This window comes from Galeopterus variegatus, unplaced genomic scaffold (genome assembly GCF_000696425.1).
Source record: "Galeopterus variegatus unplaced genomic scaffold, G_variegatus-3.0.2 Scaffold676, whole genome shotgun sequence".
NCBI classification, from domain to species: domain Eukaryota; kingdom Metazoa; phylum Chordata; class Mammalia; order Dermoptera; family Cynocephalidae; genus Galeopterus; species Galeopterus variegatus.
The window spans coordinates 1-17,751 of record NW_007726787.1 but is presented as its reverse complement, the minus strand read 5'-3'; positions in this window follow the sequence as shown (position 1 = coordinate 17,751).

The window sequence follows — 17,751 nt, the reverse complement described above, 5'->3', positions numbered from 1 at the left end:
GAGAAAAAGAGATCACTTTAAATAGACCACAGCTCTGCTTAGAATACTTGAGTTCTATTCCTTTCCTGGTCAGCCTCATGATGGAGACTTGAGGACATGGTTCATTGTCATGGCCCTATGGCTGCCTTGGCTAATCATGCTATGAGATTTCCATTCTCTGTGTACTTTCAGAGGAGCTGCCACACAGAATGCTTCCAGAGCAGAGCTCTTTCCACAACTTCCCTGAGCTGCTACCACCACTTACCTTCAATGTCACTTTGGATAAGATTTTTAGCTTTTCTAAGCTCAGTTCCATTGTTAATCAAATGAGCAGTACCTACTTCATAACATTATTGTGAGGTAACAAATAATAGTGTCTTTCACAGTGATTGGCACTAGGCAAATATCATCTATTGTGGTTGTCATCATTGTTAAGAAAACCACCACCACTACTACGCAATAGCATCATTAAGGATATTATAAAGAGGGATTTAAGGGAGAAGACTGCTTTTAAGTATTCTGGAATAATACGTCTAGCCTAGGGTATGTACTCTCCTCCTACCCTCTACTATTTTCTAAATCATTCTATTTCCTTTATTATTTCTGTCAGAATAGAACATTCTCAGAGGCTGTTCAAGAACAAAATTACTTTCCCTGAAGAGTTATAGAATTCTGATACAAAAATTTACCTAACTTGAGTTTTTCCAGGCCCTACCAACCTGGGGGTTCACATGTCACAGTAATGGTAACAACTCACTTATAACAGTCATGTACTACCTGTATAATGCCACCTCCCTGCAAAGTATACCGCAGTTAATTCTGTTAATCCCTGGGGCTATTTCATTAGTACCCAAAGGCTCCACATCTTGTCTTCTCATGTGGTCACACAAACCACCTCTGTAACGTATGTAACTCATACATATGAGTCTGTGTAACTCATTCCATTTTAGAGGTGCTGTTTCTTGATGTTTCATAGATGTAAATTCTGGCACTTCCAAAATGACATTGCATTCACTTTTGTCATCACTGCATTGTTTGGACTCCATGTCTCACATAGGCCTTTCTGAAAATAGCTTTTGTCTATAGACCTATTACCATAGGTACAGCCTTAGTCTTTTCTATACTCACCCTTCAGCTCCCACGCACAAGTCAGCTGCTCTCAGATTTCCACTCCCTGTGCAAGTCAGGTCATACAAACAGACCCATGTGTGTCACCAGCTTTACCATACCATCCTACTACAGACATCCAGGCACCTCTGAATTCCAGTGGAACTTCAGCAGCACTTGCATTCCATATTTATTTATAACAATAGTAGTTACAATGTATTATAACCCCTGATATTCTATAAGGGTGTGTGTGTGTGTGTGTGTATATATATATATATATATATATATATATATATACATATATATATATAATACCCCTAATATACTACTGTCAAGCTTAACAATTTGACTATATGTAAAACCCTTTACATATAATCAAGTTGCTCAGCTTCACATTTTAAAACATCAAACAGTCTTTTTCAGACTTTCTCTAATTTCATTTTCATTTTGTATGAGTTCATATTATTTCTGTGCCCCAAGGTATAGGTAGATTTACTGCTCTAATGCATACTCTTTATCTAACTCAACTTTCACTCTCCTGCCTTCTGGTTTCACATGGGTGGTAAGCAGGATTTGTTTCTGTCCTACAGGTTCACTATTCTTGGCATAAGTTAGAGTTGCTCACTTAAAAAGTATCACTACTTGAGCATTAAATTCAGCCAGCTGTCAGAAGAAATTCAATGGTGATCTTTTCTCCCTTTTTTTCCCCCTCAAGGCCCTGAGCCTCTTACATAGGTTCCTCCTTAATGGAACATCCCATTCTCTCAATCAATATGGCTTGGGTTTCTTTGCAAACATTTTCATTCCTACCAATAATTTTAATAACTTTCTGGTAAATTGGTTATAATTACCCATGCTCTTTATTATCCATTAGTTTATTTTAGGTACTCTTCCATTTTCCTTCTGTCTTTCACAGGATCTTTGAAAGTCCCATTTTCTTTATGTCTTTAATCTGGTGCAACCCGCAAAGAATTTTTATTCAATTCATACTTCCTGCCACTCTAACATAGAATAGTGCTATCCTTGAAATTCCACATTTATGTTTTATCTCATACGCCTCCTAGCTGCCAGCCCATTATTACCTCTGGAGATTAGGTAACATGGCCAGAAATACTAAGGCCACTCAGATGATTTTATTTCTGTTGTCTTCATTTCCCAAGGTACTGGCTTCAAGATTTTTTTGCCCCCTCATGTTATTTCAGAGCTTAGTTTCTGACTTGATTGGTGATGCTGAGCATTCATAGCTTTTCAGTTTCTCAGCTTAGAAGCAAGAAGTTTTAAAAAGTCACTATCGATGCCTTTTATCATGAACAAGACAAGTGGAAGGATTTAGTTCCCTCACCCAGGGACATCAGTGTGTGTATATACCAGTGGGAACCAGACATCATGTCTAGGTAAAATCACTTATCACACTACAGCTATTTTTTCACTATGGTAATTTTAGCTGAACTAGGTCAGGTTATAAATGTCAACAAGGCAAGAGAGGGAATAAAATGTCATCAGAATAACCCACATATGCTAACATTTCAATGGAGCTTAAAGTCTTTTATAGGAAACAAGATTAGAAGGGTTTTTCTTCATTGTAGTGATAAATGCAACTACAGATACTGTCACTATGACTCTTTCTTAGGTATTCACTTTGGCCTCATCCCTGCTTTCCTTAAATTAGGAAAAAAATTTCAGTTTTGTCACTGGTGGTTGGTACAGATAAGGGTTTTTTTAGCCAAGTAGATAGGAGTCATTGCAATGGTTTGATTTAAAAATACACTTCCAATTCACTTTTAAAATCTGGGTTAGGGGCTGGCCAGTTAGCTCAGTTGGTTATAATAAGAAGGTCAAGGGTTTGGATCCCCATACCAGCCTGCAGCCAAAGTAAATAAATAAATAAATAAATAGCTGTGTCTATTTTTAAAAAGCACCCCCCCACACACACACACACAAAACTGGGTTAGGAGAAATAAAACAGTGTAATTTCAGTCACAAAACCACCATTTTGATAGCTAATATCACTCATATTCTAGGCAACAATTTAAAAATTTTTTTTTTTTTTTTGTCTTTTTCCATGTCCGGCAATGGATCGCAACCCTCAGTGTCGTCCCCGTACCGGACCGGGACTGGCAACGGGATTGCAACCCTCGGTGTCACTCCCGCGCCTCGCTCAGCCAGTGAGCGGGAACCGGTCTGTATGTGGGATCCAAACCCTCGGGCGGGAGCACCGCCGCACTTCCCAAGCGGCGCACTATCCAGTGCGCCACCGGGCCAGCCCCAATTTAAAAATTTTTAATTCAAAATATAAAATTTTTCACATGGTTGATTTTGCACAATGATGCAAACTTGATAATAGTATTAATTTAAATTAATTTAGGGTAGGTAAAGTAAGAAAATAGCATATTTATCATTTTCATATATAGTAATAATTTTTCTTATTTCAAGAAACAAATTATAGGTTTAAAAAAACTTTAAAAATTTGTTTTTAATAATAAAATAGATTTGTCAAAGAACCTTTAATAGGCCACTGCTTTTTTTTTCTTTTCAAAGTTTCAATTAAACCTCGAGATATAGTACTGCTGTGATTTGTAAATGAATGCTTTCATAGCTGCATAAATTGTGGTTTTTCATGAATTGTAGGATTATAAATGACAAGTCTGGATTCTGAACTTTTTCCTCTCGTTTATTAATATAGAACCTTTTAGGATCACTGCAGCTGTCTCCTTGTTAGTTTCATGTTGTAATTTAGCCCTGTTTATAAATAGGCTTTAACTATTTCTTAATTCAGTTTGATCTGTTTTTCATTGGCAAAGAAAAATTACTTCACTGAAGTAAATATGCATTTAGACATTCTCTTGTATTTGGAAACTTAACTTATTGTGAGAATGATATTTTTGATTTTGACTCCCAGGTTGGGATAGGATTACAGTGGATTATTTTATCTTTTTGTAAAGTAGTGTCAAATTAATATCTTCCTATAGACATTAAAATTTGGAGTAGAGGAGTTTCACATTAGAAAAAAACTGATTTGACTTTACCTTTAGGGATAGAAGAGTCAGTCTATATAGAGCATTTACAATTTATCTACTTTTAAAATAATTATTTTTATTATTTCCTTTTGTGCTATTTTTTAATTCCCACCTTTAGAATTAAAGACATAGGCAGTGAATTTGTATTTAAGATTGTCATTTGTTTTAAGATGAGGGCAGACTAATACGGTAATGATTAAGTCTGATATAGACGGTTTGAGTTCAATCTCTAGGTTACAGGTATTTGTGTGTAATAAAACTCACCAGTTGAACTGACATTGATTGTCATTGTTCTTGATAATCCTGGCAGGAGCAACACTGACTGAATAAATATAAAGATTGAATTTGCCGCCTTCTAGCAAGGTGAGCACAGAAGCAGGAAGAAATATTAACAGTCGACAGCATCACGGAACTAAATCTATCCAGCTGTCCTTCAGAGAAAAGAAATGGCAGTGATTCAGAGTATTGTTCAATTCAACAAGCATTTATTGAGCAGTTCTATAGCCCAACACTATGTTAGCTACTAAAGGATACAAAAGGAGAAGACAGTGTGATTTTGCCCTAAAAAATTTTATCATCTAATTTGGGACACAAATGGTTCATTTATGAAACAGGTGGAGAACAAAATATGACAGCGTATAATTGATTGTGGAATTGTTTGTGCAACAGAATTTTATTTGTCTAGCAAATGAAAAAACATATCTGTATGTTGTCAAATTTTGTGGCAATATAAAGTAACATAACCTGGATTAATTGAGATCTCTGGTTTTTTATAATGAAAAAACAAAACAGTAATTTAAAAGGTGTTAAAAATATTCTTTAGCTCAACCTCAACACCAGTTAGATATATGATCAGCACATACGTGAGACACTAAATAAATTCAAGAGTAATTTACTCACTTTTAATTGTTAAATCCATTGAGTATGAACTTTATTGGGTTTTATTCACTGTTCTTTCTTTGTCTTGAATATTATAAAGGTTCATTCACTCTCTTTCAGTTAAGTCTTCTATGTTTTCTAAATACAGTTTATTTTTCCAGTGTTCAGTTATTCTGAATTATGTTCATTAAAAAGTAGGCCTCAAAGTGCACAGCAATCTCCTTAGCTTTGTGTAAGGAGGCCATGTGGCAAAATAGCTTCATTACATTCTGTTTTTTTGTTATTTTTATCTCTGCTACTTGTTAAGTGGTAATGGTCTAGTAGATTCTTAAGATACTTTACTTGTAAGATTCAGCTTTAGCTGGGAATCTTTCTCCTATTCTTTGCCCGTTTAGGTATTTCTCCACTGTACATCCATACCTCTTGTACATATACCATTGTATTTTTATTTATTTTAATAAATTCATGTGTCTGATTCACAGACTGGCTTCTTTGCCCTATCACCAGAACCTCACATGGTTCTTGGTAAATCGTAGATTTTAAACAAATAATTATTGAGTGAATGAAACATATGAATATATGATACACATAGTAATGCTGGTGAAAATTTGCTACTACATTTAGGTCTCACAATAAACATGGGGTACATCCTGTAGTTGTGTCCACTGGGAATGAATCTTTAAGGCCCAGTGGTATGGACAAGTTGTTAAAAAAAAAAATAAAAAGTAAAGAAAAATGAAAGAAAGAAGCACCCTCTTTTATTAGTCCCCACCTGTACTGTATAATTTTTTGTAAGAAAATCAATATGAAAATTCCCTGTGCCATCAGTAGTTCTTAAAGTTGAATCAGTCCAAATATAGATATGATATGTAGTTATGAGTGGATGTGTAATATCATCAGTAGAAACAGTTTTTCAAATGTTGATTGACATTGCCTTCCTCCCAGCTTTCCACTGACTTAATGATTGCAGGTACAGTTTTATAATTGCATTTTTAATTGGGGAGGAGGGAACAATATTTAGTTTCTGGCTCCTCTTTTTTAAGGTTGTTTCTGAGGCTGGCTTAGAGTAGTTCAGACTCAGAATAAATGCAGTTTACTCCCTATCACTTCATACTCGTAAGATATTTTTGCCAGCTCTTAGAACCTCTCAGACATTCTAAAATAAGATCATGCTGATTCTCCAGCCTATTGGTGATAGGTATTAGTACTATTGCTTTGGCTAAATGTTTTTGACTTGAAATAGAATCATTAATCGAGGGATTCCCTATTAATAAATTTACTTATTACTCACCTGGAAGTTTTGATGTTGCAGTTTTTGATAATATAGCTTTTTAGTGTCAGCTAGCTTATTTTTGGCCAAGCTATATTTTATTGCTTAATTGTTTAAACACTAGGATATTTGGAGAACCAGGATATTTGTCTGACAAATAGAAATTCTTATGTTTTGTTTTTTTCAACTATTTTCTTCAAAGTCATTATTTCAGAACTCAAGATATCTAAGTTTTCACTTCTATAGGTGATATTTCTTGCAGTAACATATAAGACATTCTACAATTCAGTTTAAAAGTGTGAAATTTGAAGTTTTTATTAACTAGGTGTGAAGGTTAATTCTAGGTATCAACTTGGTTAGATGAAGAAATGCTGAGAAACCTGGTAAAGCTATCTTTTTAGGTGTGTCCAGAAGAGATTAGTAGGAGAATCTGAGTGGCCTGGGTGGGAACCATGCAATCTGCTGGGGGTCCAGAGAGAACAAAACACAGAGGAAAGAGGTGAAGCTCTCTCTCGATCTCCTGGAGCTGGGATATGCTCTTCTCTCCTGTCTGTGGACATCAGAGCTCAAGACTCTTTAGCTTTTGGGTTCCAGGGCTTACTTACACCAAGGACACCATTAGCTTCTCTGGTTTTGAGGCCTTTGGACTTGGACTGAGCCACGCTACTGGCATCCAGTTTATAGATGGCCTATTGTGGGACTTTTCTTCATAGACACATGAGCTAATTCCCCTAATAAATCCCTCTCATTTAATTGTAATATATCCTATTGATTCTGTCTCTCTGAAGAACCCTGACTAATACACTAGGCTTTCCCTGAACACATGGTTCTAATGCAAATAAAGTCAATCTGATCTTAGCTTTCTTCTAACTGTAGTCTGGTAGTCTTAAAAAGAACTGAAATAACATGTGGGATGTTACATGCTGCAGAATATAGTGGTTACAATTGTACTTTTCTATACTCATAGCGTAGTCAGTATTATAATTTTAAAATATGACAAGCTGACACCCCACCCCACCCCCACCATTAGTAGTACTTCTTGGATATCACTATCGCTTCTGGCTGTACTTTTAATTCCTGTCCAGGGCATTATTTAATAAACAAAAATGGGAGTATTAAAGGAAATATTTTAAAAACAAACATTTTAATTAGCCTTTGAAAATTCAAGCACTTTCATTAATGTGTTCCCAGATGCATTCTTCCAACTAAGTCAGGATTTTATCTGCTTGTCAAGATCCACCTCAAATGCACTTCTTTTTTGAGTTTTTTCCAATGAGAATTATTTACTGTTCTTATATTCCCATAACATCATTTTTACTTCTATATTCTAGTGAAGCATAATATTGTGGTGTCTCGTATTTTATGCCACAGAACCCTCTCTCCAGCAAAGTCTCACCCCAAAGCTCAATATATAAAACAACTAGCAGGCAACTTCTGTAGAGATAGGAAGTCTGGAACCCAATACACCCCTTTCCATATTCTTCCAGTCCCACTGGCCCAAAAGTACCTGTTAGGTACACAGTTCCAGAAAGTGGCTATTGTTCAAAAGAATACAAACTTTGGAATCAGGCCACTAGCTATTTGACCTTGGGAAAAGAACTCACTCTAAGCCCCAGTTTCCTTACCTATAAGATAATGATAATAAAAGTGTCGGACCCTTAGGCTTGCTGAGAGGATTTCCTAAGACAACTATTAAAATGACTTGCACAGTGTCTGGTACATAGAACTTCATATTTGTTGAAGTCATTTAAATTCCCAAAACCACACAGGCTAGTTAATGGCAGAGCCAGAACTAGAACCTGACAGACCAGGGTAATTTGTCTACCATATCCATTGATTATACTGATAGGCAACAGATATGCATTTATATACCTTAACAAAACCTTTAAATGACTTCTTTCCCTGAGCCATCTGCACTGTTAACTATTGTCTGTTATTAGACATGGTCAGAATCTTCAGAGCCATTGAGTCTCTTAGTGAAACCTGTAGCAACTCTATGCATTCACCTTCATAGCTGTTCTCATATTCATAGGCAAAGAGTGTACATCTCCTGTTAGGATTACCTCAGGTGGTAACTCACGGTGAGATGACTCCAGGTGACATTGGTCTGTGTTTTTTCCTGTATCTTTTCACATGATTTGAGGAATGCTCTGGGAGGTTAAATTTACCACGGCTTACTAGGGACAAACTAACTAAATTAAAGCAGGGTGTGAAGAGAAACAGAGTTTTACTGTGTTAAGAGGAACTATACAGCTTGTATTTGATTTCTTCCCTAAATGAAAGTGTTCTTACGTATGGTCTGTGGCACAGTTTAGTAAAGGTTGTGTTGGTAACAACTGAAGTTTACTTTGTTATAGTGTATGCAAAATTTATGGTGGCTTACAAAATTATAGATGTGTAAGAATTTGCAGTTTGCCATTTACTTTTAGTGAGTTCTTTATTTTATTTGGCTAATTTATTTTAATGTACAGATACAAAACAACAAATAGTAGATTCACGGCATTTACAAGAAATCATTCAAATAACATTGTGAATTTTTTTTAACCAAAATTTCATTAAACAAAAATACACATCACGTTATAGCAATCTTTTACACCATTGTTCAGCTGTGAACAGCTAATTCATCCAGTTAAAAGTTGGACCATCACTTGACTTATACAGATAATACTGCCTTGATGTTGATGAGTAAAAAGGTACGGAATGCAAAGAGGTAAGGAGTCGTACACAGTGGATGCTAATATTTACAAAAAAGACCAGTTATTAAATTACAGGATCAGTTAAAAATATTTGCTAAATACAAATATCAATGCCTATGAGATAACCAAAGGCAACAGTGAAAAGTATGAGTTCCTTTAATGAGCTGAAATAAGCTGTTTTGATTTTACTTCAGACTCTAACCTATTCCCACATCTTCAGTTTTATTTTTAATGGTAGAAACCTTGTATTTTTTGAAAAAATCTACCTTTGCTTAAATTATTTTTCACTGTTATGAGGAAGCAATGGCTATCCCTTTTACTTAATATGATATTCAACTTCATGTTCTAATTTATTTAATTGTGTCTACTTTCTGTTTCACTTTCTGATTTACCTCAGGTGGTAGTCCTGAAGTGATCTAGGAATGGGAACCTCTCATTTACCCCTTTTCTGCCCAGGGGCCTTGGGCAAGTCATTTAACCTTATTGGCCCTCAGATTCTTCATTTTCAATATGACGAATATGACTAAATAAGTGTGAAAGGTCTGTCTTAACACAAAGTGGATCTACCTTATGACAAATCGAAAGGATAATTAATCAGGTGGTGTAGAAAAATTTTTCTTTATTTACACTTTGATGAGTAAACAGTTTATAAAGATTTCACTATGCAGAAAGTGATCACCCATCATATTAGAACAGTAGCTAAAGGTTTGAAATCAACAGTTGGCTTTTAAAATTTTAGCCAACTTTTTCCTTTTATGTTGAATTGCCTAAGTTGACCTACATAATATCCAGATTTACTGGAGCTTGATGCCTCAGTTCTTGCCAGTGATACATTCTCATTCTTGCCTAGAAGACTGAAAGAGGAGAAACTCTTAAAGTGGAACTTTTCAAGTTATCTGTATGAAGTTCTCCATGCAACATGGCTGAGGGGCAGTTGTGGAGAAGAATTCCTAACAGTGCATCAAACTAATTAGTTTTGGGGCATGATGACTATATTAGTTCGTTCCTGTTGCTTATAACAAAATACTTGAAAATGGGTGATTTGCAAAGAAACAAAGTTTATTGCTTACAGTTTCTGAGACTGGGAAGTCCAAAGTCCATCTGGTGGTGGCGACAATGGCCCAGGGTCTCACATTGCAAGATATTGGAATCAGAGAGAGTAAGACTCTTCACGTTCCCCTTTTAAAGCCCTCCAAACCATGCCCATGTCCACCATTTTTAATCCATTCACTACGGTCCTACAATCCAATCACCTCTTCAAGGCTTCACCTTTCAGTTACCATAATAGGATTTCCCAAAACAGTCACAGTGGGGGCTAAGTTTCTAATACATAAAACTTGGAAGACATAATTCAAGCTTCATTGAGTTTGGGGGGAACATAATTTCAATCCACTATAAAGACCCACTAAATGTTTTACAAGAAAATGTTTTAAATACTCCAAATATCACCATTTTATGAGTTATATTTATGTTCCTTATTCCCTTGACATTCTGTCTTCCTTTTTTTGAATCTGTTTTCTGTCTGTCCTTCCTGGTGCTCATTTTTTATGAAGTAAAGTAGAAAGAAATTCAAGGCTGCCATGATCTTATGACACCTCAGCTCTTCTACTCTGATAACAACACTGGCCATCTGGACTCTCTTATCTTCTGGTGGAATGAAAGAGAAGCTGAACAGTTATTAGTAGATAGTGCCAATAAATTGTTATTTAAAGAAAAAAGACAAAATTCCTGCCTTGTGAACCTTTTAAACACAGCAAACCTGGAACAGTCCTCATGTCATGTATAGCTATAAACTCTGTGAGAACACGAGCACCTAATGTAGCACCCTGCTCATACTGGTAGAATTAATTAATTTATAAAAGGCCATCATAGACACCCATCACCTTGTGTGTTTAAATAGTTATGACAGGACTCTAATTGGTTTGCAAATGGATTCTGATCAAATGACAGCTGTTATTGTTTCTGTTATTTTGACCAGCCATTTATAGATCTAAATGCCTTGGAAGGGGGCAGAACTGGCAAAGTCCACTCCAACATAAAGCCAAATGCTACAGCTTTTGTTTTCTTCCTAACTTTTAAAATATATTGCTCAAAGAGGGACAATTCATATAAGAGCTCTACTACCCATGCGTGAGCTGCTTTTAGCTCAAGAATTATGATATGACTTAAAATTTTTTTTAAAAAAACTCTCCTTTCCTTTCTTTGAAATCCATTGATTATGATATTCCTAATGACTCTTACAAATTTGTGAAGTAAATTTATGATAAGAGGCTTTGTGGAAGGGAAATCAGAGTTTGGATGGGAAAAATAGAAATTTATTCTTTAAAATATTTGTTATTAACTCTAACAAATCTTGTTAGGATTTTTGGTGAGCTAAGAGTGTATAAAATCCACTATGATTCTTGTTTGAAAAGTTATTTTAGTATAGCAATCCTGGATAGAAGACATGATTTAAATTGAGTATAAATTTGTTACTAACATTAAAAAACAAATTTTGCTGTTCCCTAGTCTGTTTAATTAAAGAGACAACAGTTAAGAACATCATTGATCTCTTCAGTAGAAGACATATACTTTTAAAAAATCAGCTTGTTGATACAATATATTGCTATTAGGATGCTAGAATTACTTTAAGCTTGAAGGAAAAAAAATGCTTGAAAAGCTAAATGCAAAGGCTTCAGAGCAGCTTAGGATCATTCAAATGGTTAATCTAAACAATTGAAGACATTAAACAGATCCCCATTTGTAAGTGACAGAAATGATTCCTAGTTTAAATATTATCCAGTGTTACTATGTCAAAGCCCAGTCTCCTTCACTGGCCTGGTTCTGTGCTTTGCTGGACTCATTCCCTGGGAATTTGTGCTATATAAGGGGTATGATCTTGAGTTTTTCATATTGTTGCTAGTAGAAATGAGTTTTTATGGCTTAAGCAGAATTGATATTGTTAAGTTGAATATGAACTCCTGGGGAGCCTACACATTTGTTTATTTTCAAAACCAAACTAAAATTAATGTTGAAATGTACTAATACTGCTGTAGCGTAGTGGGTACTTGCTGATGAGGTTCTCAGAGCAGAAGCATGATGTTTGTTGAGTTAAACTTAATGGGAATTTAAATTGGTTTCTAACTATTAACAGATACAACATTTAGGGAAACATTTAAAAGTCACATTAAACCAGTTAAAAGTGGTCAGGACAATATATAATAGAATCATCAAAGATTTGAAAGTTGCCCAATTTAGGTTCATTGAAAACTCCTCCTGCCTTTTAACCTATTAATTATAAAAATATTCTACTCTTGACTGTCATGTGATCCAGCAAATATGAGCAGTTTTTCTATCACCAGTGCTGTGAACAATCTGGCTGACGATTTTCTGATAATGTTTTATTATAGTGGTTTCAAATAATTCTGGAAACAGTATTTTAAGAAATATCTTGTATAGAAGCATCATTTCTTCCAGGAAATAACCTTTCATATTGTTCTAAAAAGCTCAAGAGTATGGCATCCTGTTGGAACTCTGGGGTATTACTATTTTCAGACCTCATTTCTGTACAACATGAGCCATATTGATTTCCAGATAATATGAATTTATTCAAAACAGGAGATTGTAACATTCTGGGAGCAGACTGTTTTTAGTTTTGTTAAATTTACCCTGATTACAACTAAGAAAATTCCTTTGAAAATTCCTGTGACCCCTTAGCTTTGCTGTCATTTAATATCTTTCCCAAAGTTTCTACTGTTATTCTAAAACTTCTCAGTAGGAGTTGATGGTATTAGTACAAATCAGGGGATGTAAGATTTAACGACAATGTTAACTTGAAAGAAAGGCAAAATATAATTATTGTACTTTATGAGCTTTGCTTATAATTTGATAATATAACAAAAAGCAGATTAGAAGTAATATCTGCTTACATGATTGAAATATTTTCTAAGAGTACTTCAGTGTACAAATTTTACATAATTTTTTTATCTAACATTTATCTACATTTTAGAATAAAAACTTGGTGTAGTAATTTTTTTCAGATTTCTGAACTTAACGATAGAAGTAAATTGAAAATTATGTAATTTTAAAAACTGGAATATTATATCTGTTTTAATATTATCGAAGTGGAAAATGCTGAAATTTAATCATAATGTTTTAGCCTGTAAAGACTTCTCATTTCACTCAGACTGAATACTATCCTGTAGTTTTAGGACTACAAAGTCCTAGGTGACATAGCCTCCTGAAGCCTCCTCTCTGATCTTATTTCCTATTACTCTCTCACTCAGTTCACTTGAGGCACACTAACCTTACTGTTCCTCAAACATGCCAGGGACATTCTGCTTTAGGGTCTTTGTACTAATTATATCGTCTACCTGTAGTGTTCTTTATTCAGCTACATAGTCTCTTCTCAATGCTCACATGTCAGCTTCTCAGTGAGGCCTACTTTGATCATTCTATTCAAAAATCACAACCTGTATACTCTATCCCACCCTACCCCCAATACTTTAACTGCCTTACTCTGCTGTACATTTTTTAGAAAATCTGTTGTATTTGATCTGTTTTAAGTTTGCAGCAAAACCGAGAGGAAGGTACAGAAATTTCTTTTCTTTTTTAGTATGGCACCTGGTATGTACTAATATTTATTTTTTTAAGATAATTTATTATGCGTACATGTGGAGTACAACATTGATTTTCAATAATTGTGTATAATTTGTGATGGTTAGATCAGGATAGTTAGTTTATTTATCATTACAGTATGCAATCATTCTTTGTGTCTGTTCACCAGTTCCTCATTAGCTACCCCCCCTCCCTCCCCCTCCTCTCCCCTTTTCCACTTCTAGTAAGCACAGTTCTTTTCTCTCTTCCTAACAGTTTGGCATATTACTATGATTGTTCTTTCTCTCTCTCTGTCTCTCTTTATTGTTTATTTGTTTATTTATGGATTCAGCTCCCAGTTATGAGTGAGAACATGCGGTATTCTCTTTCTGTACCTGGATTGTTTCACTTAGGATAATTTTCTCCAGGCTCATCCATGTTGCAGCAAATGGTAGAATTTCATTCTTTTTTACGGCTGAGTATTCCATTGTGTATATATACTACAATTTCCTTATCCAGTCATCCGTCAATGGACATTTAAATTATTTCTATTTCCTGGCTATTGTAAATAGAGCTGCAATAAGTATGGGAGTGCAGGTATCCCTTCGTCCTGGTGATTTCCAATCCTCTGGATATATCCTCAGTAGTAGATTGCTGGATCATATGGTAATTCTGTCTGTAGTTGCTTGAGGAACCTCCATACTGTTCTCCATAAAGGCTATACTAACTTACAGTCCCACCAACAGTGTAGAAGGGTTCCTCTTTCTCCACATCCTTGCCACAGCCTTTGTTATTCTATCTTTTTTATAATAGCCAGTCTTATTGGGGTAAGGTGATATCTCAAAGTGATTTTAATTTTCATTTCCCTGATGATTAGTGCTGTTGCTCATTTTTTCATATACCGTTGGCCATCTGTATGTCTTCCTTTGAGAAATGTCTATTCAGCTCCTTTGCCCTTTTTAAATTGAATTATTTGTTTTTTTGCCATAAAGTTGTTTGAACTCTTTGTATATTCTGGATATTAAGCCTTTGTTGGATGTATAGTTAGCAAATATTTTCTCGCGTTCTGTAGGTTGTCTTTTCATTGTTTCCTTTGCTGTGCAGAAGCTTGTTAGTTTGATATAATCCCATTTATTTATTTTTTCTTTTGTTGCCTGTGCTTTTGGGGTGTTGTTCATAAAGCCTTTGCCTGGTTCTAAATCCTAGAGTGTATCCCCTATGTTTTTTTCTAGGAGTTTTAAAGTTTCAGGTCTTATATTTAAGTCTTTAATACATTTTGAGTTGATTTTGGTATATAGTAAGAGGTACAGATCAAGATATATTGATATCCAGTTTTCCCAGCACCATTTATTGAAGAGGAAGGCTTTTCCCCAGTGTATGTTCTTGGTGCCCTTGTTGAATATCAGTTTGCTATAAATATGTGGGTTGATTTCTGGGTTCTCTGTTCTTTTCGATTGGCCCACATATCTGTTTTTATGCCAGTACCGTGCTGGTTTTGTCACTATAGATTTGTAGTATATTTTGAAGTCAGGAAGCATAATGCCTCCTGCTTTACTTTTTTTGCTCAGGATTGCTTTGGCTATTTGGGGTTTTTTGTTGTTCCATATTAATGTTAGGATTGCTTTTTCTATTTCTGTGAAATTCTGTCCTTGATATTTTGATGGGAATCACACTGAATCTGTAGATGGCTTTGGGTAGTATGGACATTTTCACTACATCAATTCTTCCAATCCATGAACAAGGAATGTCTTTCCATATTTTGGTGTCTTCTTTAATTTCTTTGAGTAGGTGATTTGTAGTTCTCATTGTAGACATCTTTTACCTCCTTGGTTAGATTTATTCCTAGGTATTTTATTTTTGGGGTGACTATTGTAAATGTGCTTGCTTTCTTGATCTCTTTTCCTTCTAGTTTGTTGTTGGAGTATAAAAACACTACTGATTTTGTATTCTGCAACCTTGCTGAATTCATTTATCAGCTCTAAGAGTTTTCTGGTAGAGTATCTTGGGTTTTCTATACATAGGTAATCATGTCATCTGTGAACAGCAACAATTTGATTTCATCTTTTCCTGTTTGGATGCCCTTTATTTCTTTCTCTTGTCTAATTGCTCTAGCAAGTACTTCTAATACTGTGTTAAATACGAGTGGTAAGAGCGGGCATCCTTGACTTGTTCCTAATCTTAAGGGGAAAGCTTTCAGCTTTTCCCCATTCGGTATGATATTGGTGGTGGATTTATCATATGTCGCTTTTATTATGTTGAGAAACCTTCCTTATCTATCTAATTTGTTGAGAGTCTTTATCATGAAGGACTATTGAATTTTGTCAAATGCTTTTTCTGCATCTATTGAGATGGTCATATGGTTTTTGTTCTTAACTTTGTGGATGTGGTGTATTACATTTATTGGCTTGTGTATGTTGAACCGTCCTTGCGTTCTTGGGATGAATCCCACTTGATCATAGTGTATAATCTTTTTGATGTGTTGTTGTATTCTGTTTGCTAGTATTTTGTTGAGGATTTTAGCATCTAAGTTCATCAAGTATATTGGTCTGTAGTTTTCTTTTCTTGTTGTATCTTTGTCTGGTTTTGGTATCAGGGTGATGCTGGCTTCATAGAATGACTTTAGGAGAATGGCCTGTGTTTCAATTTTTTAGAATATTTTGGAAAGGATTGGTATTAATTCCTCCTTACAGATTTGGTACATTTCAGCAGTAAAACCACCTGGTCCTGGGCTTTTCTTTGTTGGAAGATTTCTGATTACTGCTTCAATCTTGTTGCTTGTTATAGGTCTGTTCAGTTTTCTGGTATCTTCTTGGTTCAGTCTGGGTAGTTTGTATGTGTCCAGAAATGTATCCATTTCCTCCAGGTTTTCAAATTTGTTGCTGTATAGTTGTTCGTAGTAATCTCTAATGATTCGTTGTATTTCTATGGTACCAGTTGTGATACCCCTTTTTCATTTCTGAATTTTGTTATTTGGATCTTCTCTCTTCTTTTTTCAGTTAGTCTGGCTAGTGGTTTGTCTATTTTATTTATCTTCTCAAAAAACCAACTTTTTGTTTCATTGATCTTTGTATCATATTTTTTATCTCTATTTCATTTAGTTCTGCTCTGATTTTAATTATTTCTTTCCATATACTAACTTTGGGATTGGATTGTTCTTGTTTTTCTAGTTCTTTGAGGTGTAATGTTAGGTGGTTTATTTGAAATCTTCCTATTCTCTTGATAGAAGCATTTATTGCAATAAACTTTCCTCTTTTGCAGTATTTCATAGGTGTTGGTATGATGTGTTGTTATTATCATTAGTTTTGAGAAATTTTTTGATTTCTTGTTTGATTTCTTCTTTAACCCATATATCATTCAGGATCATGTTGTTTAATTTCCAAGTATTTGTGTGATTTCCTAAGTTTCATTTGTTATTGACTTCCACTTTTAATCCATTGTGGTCTGAGAAGATGCATGAAATGATTTCAGTTTTTTAAAATTATTGGTACTTGATTTGTGACCTAATATATGATCTATTTTGGAGAATGTTCCATGTGCTGATGAGAAGAAAGTATATTCTCTAGTTGTTGGGTGAAATGTTCTATATATATTCACCAAGTCCAATTGGTATAGAGTGTAGTTTAAATCCTGTGTTTCCCTACTGATATGTCGCCTAGATGATCTGTCTAGTGCTGAGAGGATGATGTTCAGGTCCCCAACTATTACAGTATTGAGGTCTATCTCTCTAGGTGTAATGTTTGCTTTATAAATCTAGGTGCACCAATGTTGGGAGCATATATATTTATGACTGTATGTCTTCTTGCTGGATAGATCTCTTTATCATTATATAATGGCCTTCTTTCTCTCTTTTTATAGTTTTTTTTTTTTTTTTTTTTTTTTTTTTTTTTTTTTTTTTTTTTTTTTTNGAATTAGAATGCAAAGTGTTTGCATTTGAACAGTATTCTACCATAAACAGTAACAAGAAAAATAAGTCTCTATGCAAAGTTGGAGATGACAGATTTCCTCAGGTATCCTGATTTCAGCTAAAGGTCATTCTTAGCTCACAGTTGTCTGAGTCACACAGTGCACTCATCAAAGGACATTGATTCTTGTGTGATCAGCAGAACCATGGGATTTTCCAAGGGTGCTTTTTATTAAATTTCTATACAATTTAGGCCATAATTTTGCTCATGTTATTTTCTAAAATTTTAATATGCAATATAAATAATGCTACCTACTATTGTTAATC